The sequence below is a fragment of the Daucus carota genome, chromosome 1 (genome assembly GCF_001625215.2).
Source record: "Daucus carota subsp. sativus chromosome 1, DH1 v3.0, whole genome shotgun sequence".
Taxonomy (NCBI): Eukaryota; Viridiplantae; Streptophyta; class Magnoliopsida; order Apiales; family Apiaceae; genus Daucus; species Daucus carota.
The window spans coordinates 1,366,727-1,384,013 of NC_030381.2; the positions used below are offsets into that span (position 1 = coordinate 1,366,727).

The following is a 17,287-nucleotide window of genomic DNA, read 5'->3' on the forward strand; positions in this document are numbered from 1 at the left end:
AGAATGCAAGGAAGCTAACAACTCAGGTTGGTACATGGCCCAGATCTAACAAGATGAAACAAACATCAAACAGTTCATTTATAATAATATTAATATATTACAAGCATCACTTAAAGACACTGCAGACTCTGGGTTCCAACTCTATGTACAGGAACATTACACTAAAGGAAGACAGGAGGAAGTACGTAGTAAGTTAAAAAGCCAAATACATAAAGTTCTTCATGGGCCTTCTATAGCATATATATATAATATAGGTAGATAACATATAGTTTGCTGCTGCTTTCTCCGATCCTCTGATCATATATTTCACTTAAACTGAAAAGATGCACTAGCTCCGATTCTCTGGATTCCATCTTCAACTTGAGAGATTCCTGTTATTAAGTAGACGGAAGGCTGTTAAAGCAATAAGACGATAACGTATCTGGTCCCAAGAAGATACAATAATAATGTAATCAATTAAAATAAGTACCCACTAGCTAGCTAGTTCCATTTCGGGATTGCTACTGGATGAGGATGCAATATTATTGCATTGTTCTGTAAAATCGAACACAATAGTTTTAGTTAGAAACTGCTGTCACCATAATTCCCTCGCAGAAATCAAGAAATCACTCAACAAAACATAGATAGAATGGCGATAAATAACATGCCTCAGCTTGATGATAATATCCTGTGTGATAGAAACAGCAACAGTGTTGACCATGCATATTATAATTAGCAACCGGTGGCAAATTAGCTGCTGTGTTAGCAGGAATTTGCAATGTACAAACTGGCACAGGTACGTGGAAGTGCACCGTAGCCAGGTTCATACTCACCCCCGTGCCCGTGCCCGTGCCCGTGCTGGTGACCGTGCCGGTGCCCCTGTTGCGTAACATCTGCATTTCCCATTATATATGAAATCAGCAAATAATTAGTTAAAATTGATAGTTGACACTAATATATATTGTAGACACTGACAGAAGTTGTTTAGATACATACGTTTACTTGATTCTGGAGTGATTTCAAGTAGCGGCATGTTTCCTCCAGCACCGAACCTCTGTCTGTCTGTATAATCGAAATCGGCACTCAGTAATCATCATCTAACTTAATAATTAATTACATAACATGAGTTGCGCTACAAGAAAAACGTAGGGATCGAACCTTTTTGCAGCCGGGCACAAGTTCTCGCAACTGATCTATCCTGTCACTTATTTTATCTCTACGCCTCTGCGAGTTATTTATGAAACGTCAGTCATACAAGTCAAGCTATTAAAGAGGCACCACCAACAGATTAATTAATTGATGAGTAATGAATAAGACATAAATACCCTCTCGCGTTCGTTGTGGTGTTCTCGATAGGATTTCATTGCCTGGGTTGAGCTACCAAGGTCTGCATCAGCTTCCTCCTCAACCTTTGAAAACACAAGCACCAGAAACAAACATGTATAATAAATCTTAATTATCAAGCTTATGACATACAAGTACGTAGCTAGGTAAACTATAGAACATGCTTCCTGTAAGCTTGTGAATATGTCTTTGAAGCATTAATAAACAACCTTGATTCCGAATATTATAGAACCTTGTGAATATGTCTTTAACCGATTATGCATGTTCGGCGGTTGGTTTTGTCCCGCTTTTTAAGTGAGTAGATAAAAATATAATATTATTAAGTTAGGTGAAAAGTAACTTTGTGTTATGTGTTTTGATAAAATTCTTGATAGTTATAATTTGTAGGTATAAAGTTTTAATATAATAATAAAATATTAAAATTATTTTTTGTATTGATCCTATATGTTTTCTATAAAACCGAATTTTAGAAAAAATAAGTCAATAAAAAATTAGGGTTTTCAACTTTTCCGGAATCTGACGGTCGGAATAAACTGAACTTAAATACCGGACATATTTCTGCTTTTACTTCTAGGATCGATTTCTACTTGTACGATTGATATTATTATTAGCTACGATCGATATTAACGTGAAAACATTCTGTATTTTGCTTCCCGTCCGGTGACATTAATTTATACTAGTTCACTTAGGGACTCCCTATGCGCATGTGAGACTGCAATTAGTTATGGTGTAGATGGACACGTCAAAGGACAGACTATTGCCTAGATGCCACGTGGCAAACAAAAATGGGGAAGCAACAGAAGCACTAGTAGTGTTTATTGAATGAAGCTAGGGCCTGGTCCTGAGGAAGAATCCAGTAGAGTTGATGAAGAAACATAACAACAAACAACATAGAAATCAAAGCAAGGATAACAAACATGAAAACTCATCTATTCCATGTGCACTTAGTTGTCTGGTCGTACCTGAGCCTCGGCTTCTTCTTGGTTGGCTTCCACAGCAGCTCCCACCGATGTTGCCTGAGCAGCAGTGAAAGCAGGTGCAGGTGCAGCTACTTGTGATGTTGGCTCAGTAAAAACAGGTGCAAAGTCGTCTGTCCCACACGAGCTGGTCTGTTCAGGAACGGTGTAATAGTAATTGGAGTGGATTAAGAGAGAAGGGTTTAACCATACCTGCTGGAGACACGATGAGGGGGTACAAGTCGTCGTCTAGAGGCGGCAGCTCTAGTGCCCACAGACCATCCCCGGCTTGTGGTACTGCAGCTGGACTTGTCACAGCCTGGTGGAACTGATGGTTTGTTTCAACTTCCCATAGAGGGGCCTCCGCACCCCGCGAGATTTGTTCATCAGCAGTCCCCATGTTCCCAATCCAATAGTTGTAATCAGCCTCATCTTGTACTACTCCTGGAGTTGGATTCGTAAGAGGAGGCAGGGCAAAATATTGTTCGTTGACAAAAACTTCATTCTCTGCCTGCAGTGGCGGCGTTGCAACCGCCACACCTTGAACCTGATAAATATCGTTAGTAAAGAATCCTATCCAGATAAAAATTTCTTCATCGCGGAAATCAGGGAACCTGTGTTTCTGCAGGAGTGAACGGAAGAAATGGTAGCTGCTGGCTTTGCCCCTCATCTGTGTACCACACATTTGAACTCATAAGCAGCTGATTTTCAAAGTCTTGAGATCCAGAGTTTTGAGTACCATGATTCATTTTCTTTCCCAAAGTCTATTCAACTAAAAGAAACACAAATAACAACACAAAGTTAGGGAACGAATTAGACAAAGCAACTCACATGCATTAAAAACTTATTCATTGTGTAGCTCTTGTACACTATCACAAAAACTAACATTAGAGCTAACAAACTAATGAAATAGATCATTCAATATTGTTAGAGTTCTAGTTATTTGTCCCTGTATTTATAAACATAGTTAGTACTATGAAATGAGATGGAGACGAACAAGTTATTACAGCTAATAAGAGAGTGGTCTTTTGGGTTGTGTACCTGGATCTTTTGGCAACCTAAAAGGTGGGCTGAGGGAGTGTGTTTGCCTCAGCCCCTAACTAATGAAATAGATCATTCAATATTGTTAGAGTTCTAGTTATTTGTCCCTGTATTTATAAACATAGTTAGTACTATGAAATGAGATGGAGACGAACAAGTTATTACAGCTAATAAGAGAGTGGTCTTTTTGGTTTTTGGGTTCTGTACCTAGACCTTTTGGCAACCTAAAAGGTGGGCTGAGGGAGTGTGTTTGCCTCAGCCCCCCTTTATATAGGAAGACAAGGCGGTTTAGCTGATTTTCTACCGCCTACATAAAAAGACAAGACGCTTTATATAGCTCTGCGACTTAAAATGCACTAAGGGTACATTTTTTTAGCCATCAGAGTCTAGAATTAAGTCTAATGTTATAATCTGAAATTATAAATTAGCTTTTGTAACTAAAATAAATTTCATGCTCATAATTTTAGTAAAACCAAAAAATGTGAAATCAACCAAATATTGAGTATATATGATGAAGACAAATATATACAAAATTAAATCAAATTTACTTTTATCCATCTTCCTATATATCATATCTAATTGTTCGTGTGGTAATTATAATTACGATTATATTTGATTTAAAATTTAAGCTCAAGTATAATGTAGTAAACTTTCATGGGTAATTTGGATTAGAGAGCACTGTTCTATAATTGATGTTAAATTATAGGACTGATATATTTTTGTTTTAATATTGGCCTTGCTCACAAAAGTTGTCCTCCGCAGTTAATACAGTATATAATTTATAGATTGGTACCGCAGAAGAAAGTTGTAAATGTAATATTGATTTTTATATTATAAATGTGTGTATAAAAATTTCACAATAATATTCAATACAGTAGTATATATTAATATCCTAAATGTATTATTGTTATCTTTTGTTTATATTATATTTTAACACACAACTAAATAACTCAAAATTTTAGAAGGAACAAAAAATACATAGTTAAACATCACATCGTGTTGAGTTGCACTTTTTTTTTTTTTTTTTAACAACGTAGGAACCCGCAGCCGCTATCCTTGGGTGCGCACTGGGTAAACCCATACTCTACTCGTGAGGACATATTAATAAGATATAAAACTTATATTCATCTTTATTATAAAAGATAAATATCTTAGACCAGCTTATATTTAATGATGAAACATTAATTAATTCATATTTTAATTATATATTAAAAATTATTTTGTTAAAATATAGCTTTCAAATTATTTATAATTTAAAATAGTTCATATTATAAGTTAATGATAGGTACTTTATAAAAAGTTATTTTATTTTTGGTTTATATAATAAAGTTTATATCATGAGAATGAATATTTTCTTAAGCCACCTTACATAATGATTCATAATTTTAAGTGTACTTAGACAGGTCTTAATAATATAGTATAATAATATAGTATAGATTCTTTTATTTAAAAGTTAATTTAAAAATAATTTTGAGAGGCATTTGTTATGCAAAAAATGTTTTAGTTTACATATTTTTCCGAATAAAAAGTTTTTAAAAATATTTCAAAAAATATAAAATTTTGAAAATATTTGTAAAAATAATGTATGCAAACATACATGCAACTCCGGGGTCAATTAACTTAATTTGCATGTGGTTGTATGCATGCAAATTGTTTTTTACAAATATTTTCTAAAAGATTAGTATTCTTACAAAGATTTTCAAAAGATAATAATAAAATCGTAAAAAAACTTAGAAAAGTGATAATTTCGGTAAATTCCAAGAACTTATATTTAAAAAGTATGATAATACATACATACACTAGAGTATATATATACGTATATATATATGATCATACCTTTTAAATATGAATTTTATTTGAATATATATATATATATATATACATATATATATATATATATGTATGTATGTATGTATGTGTATATGTATATGTATGTATGTATGTATGTGTATATGTATATGTATATATATTTTGGATAAATATTTGAAAGTGTTATACTATTAGACATTTAAGGTAAAGTTATATGGAGTTCTTGTTTTGTCAGAATCATCGGAGTCGGGTAAAATTCAATATCTTTGTTTTGCATGATTTCTATCATCAATATAATATTACTGAGTATCATGTCATTTAGATGCAAGAAGTGCCCAACACAATAAATTGTTCTCCACCTTCATTATATATATAAACAATTATCAAAATTATATAAACAATTATCAAAATAGATGGATAATAATATTTTTAATTATTAAGAATGGTTAAGGAAGATGCATTTGATCCATAATTTATAGTTGATTTAAAAATATTAATTTATTTATGTTTTGGACTCTAAAAATTTCAATATAAATGAGACTTCCATAGAATCTAACTCTAGACATATATATTAAAATATAAATTTAACCATTTATTTTAAAAAATTAATTTTATCACTGAAAATGATAAATAAATATATACTCCCTCTGTCCCATTTAATTGTATACGTTTCTTTTCAACTGTTCGACACGCATTTCAATGCTCTTATAAAACATAGTTCCATAACTTATTTTTGAGATTTTCTTTTTCTGAATAAAAATATAACATCCAAACTTTAATTCAGAAAAATAAAATTTTAAAAATAAATTACACAACTACACTTTACAGGAGCATTAAAGTCCCCGTCCCCCAATGTATACTACTCAGGGGGACGGAGGGAGTACCTGTTTGTCGCAGAATGTGTCAGGTGTCGGGCTCTTTGTGTTATCGACTGTCTGACCTAGATTTTTGTCGGCCGCATGTCAGACCTAATGCAGTACTGTATTTTGTTTATCGGATATATTCTGTGCTTAATTTGTACAGAGAATTCGGACAAAATATTTTAATCCACCTATGTGGTAACGGGAAGATAAATTAACATCTGAGCTCATTAGAATGATTTACTAATTGTCAGACTTATTGATGTCAAAAGTTTTAAATTATATTTTAGTTTCATTGTCGGTGAATCAATTTTATTTTTATATATCAAAGAAATAAATTTTGATATTTGTTATATATTATTACAACTACATTTTCTAATATTTTATTTCATTTTTTTATGATCGAAATAGAAATTAAATATTTTAAAACATAAGTAATTATAAAATGGCATGGTATAGAAATGATTATCGGTTTTGATTTATTTTTGGACATGTGAAGTTAACATATGAGAAATCGATAGTTTCAATTTTAACTTTTAATTTTTCAAGTTTTAGTTATATACATATAATTTCTAAGAAAATAATTTATATTAATTATTATTATATTACTAGTTTAAACAAAATATATTATTAATTCTACGTAAATAAATTAATATCTTACCAATCGATAAAATATTAATTATTTATCATTAACTTCTTATGTATAAGTAATAATTAGCTTTTTTTAAAATTAATCCAATGACCATTTACATATATTTATTGTTATGAAAAAATTTACTTTCATGTTTACTTTTATAATGAATGTTTAGTTATTTAATGTAAGTGTCAAATACTTCAACTAGTTAATTATATATGATTATACATATATATATATATATATATATATATATATATATTTATAGTATAATTTATCTAATTTTTATTATTAAATATACATGTCAATAAATCCGGGATACCAAATTATAATTGTATACATTTGAGTTTAGGTCTTCTAAATTAAGGTCACCAATTTCATCAAAAAAACTACAAAAAGTCCACAGGTTTTTCTAGATTTAAAATTATATATACTTACAATCTACAACAAAAATTATCATACATCATAACAAATATAATTTTTTTATATAAAATTTGGAATCTTTAAAATTTTACAAGTTGTCTTAAATCACTTTCTAGATAATAATTTTAGAGAGACATGAACTAAACCTAAAATATAAATGATAGAATATTCAAGTAATAGGTTAAATTTATATAAAGGTTTAAATAATATAATACTTATATAATTATATATTATAATAAATAGATTCTTTATATGAAGAATAAGGTATAATATCATTACACAATACTATGTAACTACTTTTCTAAGAATTTTGTTTCTACAAAAATATATTTATGTGTTTCCAAATCATGAATAATTTCATCACAAATATTAATTTATAATTTAAATTCTTTTTTGATATAAAAAATATAATCGTAATTAGGATTATTCAAGTCGTCACGTGGAATTCCCACCAAAATTTATTAAATCAAAAAATAACTTGTATGGTACAAAATCTATTAAATCTATTAAATTTGATTTTTTTTTGTTCTTACTTATTACATACATATGGTCATTATCAGTAAAATTAACAAAACTCAGATTTCATTCATGAACAAAACTGCTCAGTAATCATGTTTATTTAAATGATATAGAAAACAAAATTGAAAAGAAATGTGGGTATTTGAATTGAGGTCATGTATTCAAATCACTCGAAATCGTGTCTTTCTCTTTTTATATAATCAAAGAAAGGATCATTATTATTTAATTATCTGATAAGTGGATTTCATATCCATTTGGAATGCCTTCATTTCGACTTAAATTGATGATTTGGCCTTAAGTATGTGGTGTTTTTAATGTGTTTCTTGTGGTGTTGTGTAGGTTTCCTAGAAGGAGGATAAAGGGTGGATTCAAGGCTAAGAGGTGGAAGAAACGGCGTAGGAATCGAGCGAGAAAGGAAGGAGAAAAGGGGGAAAGGAGGTACCAAAAGAATTCGGGCCTGCCCAAATGGGGTCTCCACCCCACTTACGGGGTCTCCACCCCGTTCTGAAGAAGAAAAATCTGCCAAGATGGGTTCTCCACCCCACTGATGGGGTCTCCACCCCACTTCAGCAGAATAGGGGCTGCCAAGACAGGGTCTCCACCCCACTGACGGGGTCTCCACCCCATTCTGATGGGAGAAAAAGCCCAAATTGCCTATTCTTGATCCGTTTGAAGGCCCGATCGCTGTGGGACTTAAATCAAAGCTCAAGGGAGAAGTCTAATAACCTAGAAACATTCTAAGGAGCACGTGACGGCTACGGAGAAGATCTAGATTCATAGTTTTTCTTTATCTTCTTTTAATTAGGCGATACTTTTGGATGCTTGTTTTCGGATTTGTTTCTCAACTTTGATTCTCGCACTTTTATCTTGTTTTAGACTTATTCCTATCATGTTTACATTCGAACCCATGATGATGAGAAGTTCGATTATGAACTAATCATTATCGTGGGATTCTAGCGGATTTATATATGGATTTCAGTAGTTGATTTGCCTTAAGTATTTGTGTGATGAATGTTTGATTTCTTTGTATTAGTTGTGCTTATTCTTCTTAGATGTGTAGCTAACATCTAAGTTGTGGGTTAATCTTTATTGAAGCGACAGTGGATATATTGATTTAGAACTTGCCATGCGAACATAGGATTATGTATTCGATATACATGATTAGTGGTGTGATTTTAACCATCTTGCATCGCCCTATGTAATCTTGATAGATAACTTGTTCTTCAACCGTTATGTTTTCAAATTCTATAGACGTATAGGGTCTAAGCATAATTGGTGTCTGTTTACCTTCTATCTTAATTGTGGATGTGAAACAGTATGGTGCACGTATAACGACAGTTAGCGTGTATCAGTCTCGTGTTATCTGATTAGTTATCAACCATCACATATCGATAAGGCATAACTCTGAATGAAGTATATAATGAAGTTAGAATCTCATGTTTATTCTCATTAGTAAATCGTTATTCTCTTAGTTTAATTCTCTTAGTTATAATTTGAGTTTAATTAGTTAATTTAGATAAAACCAACCAACTTGTTAATTGTCCGAGCATTGAATAATAATCATACATTGGTGCATAAGTGCATATTTCTGAATACACCAATCTCTGTGGGAACGAACTGAATTTGATTCTATACTACTTGTGACCACGTACGCTTGCGTGATTTTGTGTGAACATTATCTCATAAAAAACTTCAAAACTTGCACATTACTCAATTTTTAAGTTCAAAAAAATAAAAGTGATGACATACAAGACAATTAGTAAAGGTATTTAGTTGAAGCCACACTACAAGAAATCAAGTTAATAGACATCAGTTTCTGGCCGATTTTTTTCGTTTTCTCGACCGATGTTTATGTCGTGATGTCATTCTAGGCATCAACCAAAAACTGATATCTTAACATTCCTTACACATCATTTTTAACTGATTCAGATGTCTATGCCAATTGCCATCATTCCTTATAAACTACATTACTTATAATTAAATTTATACTAATATTACTTGTATTTTAAGCCATACTACATTTAATTATACTAAGTAGTTAAAGACTTAAACATCAGTTTTTACACAAAAAATGTTATTTCTATTTTGTTTTAAATATCACCTAATACTGATGTCTATCTCTTTATAGACATTGATTTCTTTATAAAAAAAATTAATATCATTAATCATTTTTTACGTCGAGTTTAGATGATGTCTATTTTTGGTTGAGCCATCAGTTTCTATGAAAACATCATTTTGAAAGCAAAAAAACTGATTTATATCGTAGTTCCCGACATTAAAATTTGTTCAAAAAACTGATATATTTGTTATAGTTAGACATTACTTTCTAAGGTTGTATTAAAAAAACTAATGTCTTTTAATATCTTTTCACGTACAAACAAAATTTAAAAACTGGCATTTGTAATTATCCATCCATATATATTAACATTGCACCATCCATAATACACATCCAATCTAATTGTCAATATTCAACTAAACAACTTCAATCCTCAAAACCAACAACAAATCTACGATCACCAACGCGGAAACCAACTACAAAGATCCATTATCCATCTGCTAAACAAACCGACTAAATATCTAAACATTTGCAAACCACTTATCATTCTACCAATTCAATCCACAAAAGCAAGTAGCAAATATCTACAAATGCTAATTAAATTATTACTACATGACTTGGCTAGTATACCAACTTATTCAGACAATAAAAATCTCAGCTTGTCCGCAACTAAAATGATAATCAAATTTCAACAGTTTTCAAACTACTAAGACAAGGTACTTGAAACTGTTTTTAAACTTAACCTTGAAAATATTAAAATTGTCAGATGTGCTCCTGGAAAACCTCAATACCTCAATACGTATTTCATCAAGCTGCGTCATGGTGTCACAAACTCGATTCCTTACCAACCACTAATGAATTAAATGAAACAAGTTTATCAAAATTGATAATTAGTGCCCGTTTATAATTAAAAGGTAACCGATATATAGCAAAGCAACGATGCATATTTTTGTAGTGTCATCTTTAATTTGCAGTCAAATCCCTCACTCTTTCTTCTCATTTTTGTCCGACCAAATTCTTAGTTTTTCTCAAAGCGTATTTGAATGTGTATATCTTACTCTCTCAATAATCTTAATTTTGTAAGGAGTCATTAATTTTGATATTTACATATATACGAATTGTTTATAAATAAGATAACAAGATAAACGGCACTATATTCTTTAATTTTAATAAATATTTAAATCTTCTTTGAACGATAACAGTAGGATATAATTAGAAAATTGTGGTTGAAATGTGGTTTTTATGAATTCCAAATCTTTTTTTTAATCCCCGTAAAACCTAACTCATGTATGTACTCCCTCCCTCCCATTTTATTTGTCTTGTTTTGACTTTCAACGGTCAAATTGACCAATTTTTGACCAAGCATATAGAACAAATTTGTTATTATTTTAAAAAAGTAAAAATTATGTTTTATAATATATTGTATGTACTTTACAATGATATAATTTATTTTTATTTTTAAAAATTATACTAGTATATATGTAAATTTCAGTCAAACTTTGGTCAATTTGACCATTCAAAAGTCAAACTGGAAAATTAAAATGGGAAGAAGGGAGTATTTATTTATTTCAATTCATAAAACAAGGCCCAAACAAAGTGACAGCAGGCAAACACTTAAAAATTGTACTCCCTCCGTTTCAATTTACATGCTCACTTTCAAAAAAATAATTTATTTCAAATTAGTTGTTCACTTCAACTTTCAATGCAAAATCATATTTTCTAAGTCACTTCTACTCCACATATCACTTAGTTATATTTCCTAGATCAATCTCACTCCACATATTTTGATCATTTAATGCAATTAATTTGTGAACAATCACTTTTCTTAAATTATGTGATTTTTTAAAAGTGAACATCTAATTTGAAATAGATAGGATTACAATGTGCCACAGGGTGCATCGAAGCCCATGCATCTCTCTTTAAAGCTTCACGGGCTAAAAATTGAAATATCTTGTTCTTTCTTTGGCAAATTGTAAGTGTAACTACTAATTTTGATGCTACCTACAATAATGAATTATTATAGCTTAATTAAATCTTTAGTACAGGATCATCAAACCAGAATATATTACTAGTATAGACTAAAGAAAAGAATACCGATTGAAATCTATTATATATATAATACAACAACCTTGAGTAATTTTATTCAAAGTGACTATACTACCCCTTGCTCAAAATACATATTTTTTTTATATAAAGGTCATTATTGACTTTTAACACTAATGTATTTATTAGACATTAATGTCTAACCATTAATATACATTAAATTACTTCATATTTAAAACTCCAATATATATACTCTCTCCGTCCCAACAGGTTCTTTACGTTACTTTTTGGCACGCATTTTAAGGCTCTTATAAAATATACTTACATCACATATATATTTTTTAAAAAAATCCTGAAAAAAGTTTTGACGTTTAAACTTTTATTCAAAAAAAAATTATTGAACTATACTTTATAAGAGCCTCAAAATGCGTGCAAACAGTCCTGGTGGGACGGAGGGCGTATGTATTATATATTTGTATTTATGTTTTAATAATAATTACTTCATATTTAAAACTCCAATATATATATGTATTATATATTTATATTTATGTTTTAATAATAAATAAATAATTTTGTAAATTCTAATATTCGGCCTGATTTTCAACCAATTAATCCAATTTTTGTCAATTAGCCATCGATTTTAACCGAATTTTGTCAAATTCTATTATATATCTAACACAACAATAATGAGTAATTTAATTCAAAGAGACTAATCTACCCCTACTCAGTATAAATATTAACATGATCATTATTTGAAAATAATTTAATATTATATATATTATATATATAATTATTTTTAAATTTTTAAATTTACCCCATAAATTTTGTAAAATTTAATATTCAACCTGATTTTCATCGAATTGATCAAATTTTGACCAAATAATCATCGATTTAACCGAATATTACTAAATCGGATTAAAAATCCTTCTGATTATCGATTAATTAGTCAACCAACCGGTTTTTAGAATATTTAATTATTATGATTAAAAAAATTATATATATATATATATATTAGAATAAGTATAAATATAATATATTATTATATGACAAAGGCTCTGATTCAGCAAAAATCTCATTTCTTTTATCAAATTTTCAATAATTTTAGGTGGGTGGTAATTTAATTATATAATAAAATTTTAAACTGTGTATATTTTTTGTATTTATATATTAATAAATATCATAGTGAGGATATGTGTACATATGGATATCAATATAATATGACTTAAAATATAAATAAATATACAATATAAATTACTTTTATAATATAAATAATCTCAATTTAAAAGAACCAAACCAAACCAAACGTGCTCAGTATATCCCGCTTAGAGCAGGATCTGAAAAGGGTAAAATATACGCAGATCATGCCTCTACCTTAAAGTAGAGAGGTTGTTTCCGTGAGACCCCCGGCTTAGTGCATAATAAATAAAATTGTGTGTGATACAATATAACTATAATACCTTAGCCCATGGCCTTCTTCACATGGGACTTAAAAATTCCTCGATTTAAGTGGTGAAGTCCATTCAAGAAAGCAAACGGAGAAATCAAGAACCATTACTTACACGGATTGCAAAGTTGAAAGCTTGGGAGAAGAGATCGGGTGCCAACCAAATTGGAACCCAAAATCTTGAAATCTTACAATGATTTGCACATTAACACCGATGAAGACCTCTCTAAACCCATTTTCACTAATATACCAAGAACAACTCCATGGACTCTCACTACTTTGATCGCACTGCATTCCACCGGAATGACTTCATTGAAACTCCCTCAGACAACCTTGGCGATTGCGTCGCTTTGACAACCGCTACACCATAACCATTTGATAGCAAACACATCACAACAATTCTCAAATGACAATGCCGTGAAAGCGCCCTCGAGTGGGAGAGCGAATCAATTAGGAATTGTTTAAACATTCGAAACTCCCTCATAAAACAACATCAATTTGCAAGATTCAAAACAAGTGACTCATTCACCAAGAAAAAAGTGTGCAATGTATATGGCATAGTGAATGCGACTAAACTCCACAAATTTCCAAAACTTGTGATTACATGTGCCGCACAAAATCGAAAGAAAAGATGAACGAAATCTTGAAGAATAAGAGAGCGGTTAGAGCGGTTAGTCGTATTTCAAGCTTAATTATTATTATCTCTCAATTTAAAAGAGATGAACCTATATCAAAAAAATAATTTAAAACAGCCCGTGCTTTGCACGAGTTAAGAAGCTAGTTAATTTTAATCATAGAAATTTTTTGATTGGACTACATTAGAGCAAGTCCAATGCTAGATGCTATATATCTATTGCTATTGCTATAATATAGCACCAAAAAGTGTTTTTTGATGCTAAAATAAAACTTGCACTCCAATGCAAAGTTTTATAAATAGTTATAAATTTAAGCAACTCATTAACTTTTTACCTAACTTCTATAAGTAAAATATAGAACCAAGGATGTGGCACCATGGATGGATCCATCCTTGGTTTCAAATATAGAACCAAGGATGCATCTATGCATGGATGCATCCAAATATAGCACCCCTTTGGAGTTGAATTTTTTTACTTTTGATGCTATAATATAGCAATAGAACCAAGTATAGCATTGCATTGGAGTTGCTCTTACGGTCCAAAGAGAAGAAGTGAGAGAATTGATTGGAATGCGGCCCAAATAAATAAGGTTATACAGAGCAGAAGAGCACCCTTAAAAACTGTGCAGACGTGGCAGGATTCTATAGCCACTTGCTATGTGGAGCCCATACCCCCATACATTTCCGCTTCCAATGCGGGGCATATTATCAGTCCCGGTAACATTTATTTCCTCAGTTAAGTGTCCAGGAAGACGGTTTTTTGGTAGGCAAGAGCAAGTTCAATGGTGTCTCAAATTTGTCTTCTGGTTTAAAATTTAAGATATTTAAATAAATAATTTAACAATGTCTTATTGATGTTCAAAGATGCTAGAATATTTAACAAGTACTTTATTTTTGAAACACCTTATACATATCTTAATCATATTTTGTTAATAAAAAATACTTTCTTTCCATTTTAGTACATTTCTCTCATCTTTTTCTTTTCATTTCTCTCCGACTATAATTCAATATATTGTTTTTTTAATGATAAGACACAATAAGAAAATATGTTGTTAAATTGATATATAAATATGATGTCCTAAATCACTAGAACACTATTTTTAATACATATTGTTGAAATTGATATATTAAGATGATGTTCTAAATCAGTACAACACTGCTTTGTTATTAAAATTTTGTTTGGTAGAATTTTACTTATGCGACATACTTGATGCTCCATATTTTGGATCAAGTTATGTATAGTCGAATACGACTACTTTCATTTTATGATTTATCTTATAAGATTATCATTCAGGAAAGAGGTAATTGCATATCGCACCCCCTAAGTATCGTCAAAAACGATAGAGTATCTATACTTTAAGAAACTCAACTCGCACACCTTATCTTTACTTATCAAAACCGAGATGCACCCCCTACCGTTAACTTCCGTTAACTCAGTGCACTCCGTTAAATCACTATATATATAATTGCAATTCGGACCCCCTAACTTACGTTCAAAAACAATATTGTACCCGTATTTTTGGAAACTCAAATCGCACCACCTATCTTTATCTTTCAAGAACGATACGCACTCCCTCCGTTGAATTTCGTTACCTTCAGTTAAAATACTCCTCCGTCTCAATTTACGTGTCCCTTTTGTTTTTTGAGAAGTCAAATTAACTAATTTTTGATCAACTATTAAAAAAATATTTATTTATTATTTTAGGAAATAGAAAGTTACTCCCTCCGTCCCAAAATAGTTGTCACATTTCTATTTTTGTTGGTCAAATTGACTAAGTTTTGACCAAAAATTATAACTCAATCACTCATTATTTTAAAAAACTGAAAATTACATCTTAAAGTAGATTAAAAGTTATTTTCAGTGACATATTTTTTTTATTTTGTCAATTGATAAAATATTAATAAATTTCAGTCAAACTTTAGTCAATTTGACCGGCACAAAACCAAATATGATAAGTATTTTGGGACGGAGGGAGTACATATTAAAATATGCTAGATTTTGTTTTAAAAAAATATCATAAAAAAGTAAATCTAGCCTATTTTAATAGAGGTAAATAATAGGATGTCCGAATTGCAATTACCTCTATTATTTGCGAAATTCGGACCCTCTATTATTTGCGAAAACAAATAGACTAGATTTACTTTTTTTTTAAATTAAATCTAGTATATTTTAATATGTAACTTTCTATTTCCTAAAATGATAAATAAATATTTTTTTAATAGTTGGTCAAAAATTAGTCAATTTGACTTCTCAAAAAGCAAAAGGGACATGTAAATTGAGACGGAAGTTGTGCCGAGTCAAATATGCTCCGTTTTTAGAGTATTTTAACGGAAGGTAACGGAATTCAACAGAGGGGGTGCGTATCGTTCTTGAAATGTAAAGATAGGTGGTGCGATTTGGGTTTCCAGAAGTACGGGTACAATATCGTTTTTGAACGTAAGTTCAGGGGTCCGAATTGCAATTATATATATAGTGACTTAACGGAGTGCACTGAGTTAACGGAAGTTAACGGCAGGGGGTGCATCTCGGTTTTGAGAAGTAAAGATAAGGTGTGCGAGTTGAGTTTCTTAAAGTATATGTACTCTATCGTTTTTGAACGATACTTAGGGGGTGCGATATGCAATTACTTCTTTAAGAAATATGTGTGCATGTTTCAAAAAGAGTGTTCATATTCAATTATATATTTGATAAAAACAAATATTTTTTGTCAGATGTCTTTTAATTTATATTATAATATGATAGACATGTATGTGATCCAAAGATGATGTGCATGATATATAGATTTTCGAATGAGAAAGGTGCTAAAATAAAATAAATAATCCATAAAAACACCCGTCGATCACCCACATATACATCATACATGACACAGTACTTGACCGTGATCATCCCACGTATATTTCCTAAATGATAATCGTATATGATTATTTGTGCCCAAATCAAACGTAAATAATTGGCCGGGACGGAGGGAGTAATTTTTTTAGACAAATTGTCGAACAAGAACTCCGTTGTATTCCAAGCAAAAGAGTATCATGCATCGAATGAAACACTAATAACTGCTATTCGATCGATGATCAACTTCCAGTATCGCAGGGATATGTAATGAACAGAGTCGAGTTTTTGATTATCGAGTTCGAGTTTGAGTTTTTGCTAAAAGAGTTGAGTTTGATCGTTAAGAGCAAGCAATAGTTTTTGTTGTTCGAACTCAAGTCGAGTCATCATAAAAATTTGAATTCTAATTAAAAATTCACTTAAAATATGTTTGATTCCGAAAATAATGATTAATTTTTATAAAGTAGATTTGACGATCCAACTGTACGTGTATTATGATTTACTTATTTCAATAATGTTACAATATATCAAAAAATAAAAAATATTTAATGTAAAATTTCAGCAATTAACTAGTGAAATTCCTACAACTTCAAACAAGTTTAGTCCTGAATTGATTTTAAATTTCTCTTCCAAGAAATTTCTTAACAATCCTTCCGTGCAGATATTAGGATATACTTATTTTAATGATATTACAAAAAATCAATATATAAAAAAT

General features: G+C 30.5%; 1 long non-coding RNA gene across 1 annotated transcript; it reads right to left on the reverse strand.

Moving 5' to 3' along the window:
- Positions 1-653: 653 nt before the first annotated feature.
- LOC108215757 (uncharacterized) lies at positions 654-1,390 on the reverse strand. Its single transcript, XR_010289759.1, has 4 exons — positions 1,305-1,390; positions 1,138-1,203; positions 976-1,041; positions 654-872 (listed from the first exon to the last, which is right to left on the reverse strand). It is a non-coding gene; the product is annotated as an uncharacterized LOC108215757 (long non-coding RNA).
- Between the last annotated feature and the right edge of the window lie 15,897 nt (positions 1,391-17,287).